At 45.8% G+C, this 1,447-nt stretch overlaps 1 non-coding gene across 1 annotated transcript; it reads right to left on the bottom strand.

The window, feature by feature from the left end:
• Positions 1-620: 620 nt before the first annotated feature.
• Positions 621-692, bottom strand: trnaw-cca (transfer RNA tryptophan (anticodon CCA)). The gene has a single exon. It is a non-coding gene; the product is annotated as a tRNA-Trp (tRNA).
• Between the last annotated feature and the right edge of the window lie 755 nt (positions 693-1,447).

Genomic DNA, 1,447 nt, shown 5'->3' with positions numbered 1-1,447 from the left:
ATGTCCCATTTCTCCTCCTAAGAGCCATTTTGTCATGTTGTCTCTGTTACAAACAGCCAAGTGCACTTGGTTTCTGAATTGAAATTTTGCCATTGAAGTGAACAGGATTAATATTTATCGATGGCTAGCTGTGTTTGCACAAACTGTAATTATCCACCAATACGATGTCTTTTGTTCCACCAAAACTGGAAACAATGATCTGTGTTTCGATTGCAGTCCGATGTACAAAATCATCCCAGCGATCTTCACGTTATTATAGTTTTCTGAGGCCATAACATCATTACGTGGCAGTTTGATGTGACTAAAACCTGGATGGAAATCTCTGGATTCTGTTGTAAAAGTATCGGTATAATGTGATTCACACTGCGCGGTCACCAACTGAACGAAGCGGCTGTGTGTTGAAATCCCGTGATGAACAGTTTGTGTTCGACTTGTCATATTGCGGGGAGCTGAGCATTTACCCAAACAATGGGCACACCACCTCCCTGACACAGTGTTCACAAATCAAACTGACAGCAAAGATTCATGCGTGATCGAAAGTGTCCACAACTTTTGACACAACAGATATACGGAGTGAACGTACTCTTTTCTTCATTGGAAATGTTCGACGTTGATTACAGTGAGCCTGACGTGATTTGAACACGCAACCTTCTGATCTGGAGTCAGACGCGCTACCGTTGCGCCACAAGCTCACAGATGGCCCATGCGCTCTATTCATGCTTAAGGGAAGTGATCGCACTACAATGATTTTCCGTTCATGTCTGTTCTGTTTCTCCCCCTTCTCCTTCTGTCTCTCGAAACAATTTCCAACTCTCTCTCAATAAAAATCTGAAAGAACTGCGGATGCTGTATATCAGGAACAAAAAACAGGAGTTGCCGGTGACCCTTCCACAGAACTGATGGTGATTGGGAAAATGTCGGTTTATATGCAGGAGCTATTGTGGGAGGAAGGCGGAGATCAGGACAGAGCCCAAAGCGAGGGAAGAACTGTTGGACAGAAAAAGGAGTTGATAACGATCTGCGTGGGGGCGGGGAGGGGGTGAATAACTGTTAATGGTGACTGTTCGTGGCGAAGTAGTGTGGAATGACAGACTATGTGATAACAAGGCTTGGTGTGTGTGGAAGGGACGAGGATACTATGGAGTTCAGGTCCTAGAATTATTGAATTGGATATTGGGACCAGAGGGATGTGTGGTCCCCAAGTGCAATATTCGGTGCTCTTCGTTCTGCTGGTGCTGAGCTTCGCTGGAACACAACAGCAAACCTGAGACAGAGATGTTGGCCAGGGAACAGGGTGGGGTGTGGAATTGGCAGGCAACTGGAAGCTCAGGGTCTTTTTTGCAGGCAGAACGTAGATGTTCTGTGCAGCAGTCACCCAGTTTAGGCTTCGTTTTCCCCAATGTAGATGAGGCAACATTGTGAGCAGCAAATGCAGTAGACTGGGTTG

Source organism: Chiloscyllium punctatum, chromosome 36, assembly GCF_047496795.1.
Source record: "Chiloscyllium punctatum isolate Juve2018m chromosome 36, sChiPun1.3, whole genome shotgun sequence".
Taxonomy (NCBI): domain Eukaryota; kingdom Metazoa; phylum Chordata; class Chondrichthyes; order Orectolobiformes; family Hemiscylliidae; genus Chiloscyllium; species Chiloscyllium punctatum.
The sequence above is the reverse complement of the archived record's forward strand: the minus strand, read 5'-3'. Positions and strand labels throughout refer to the sequence as shown.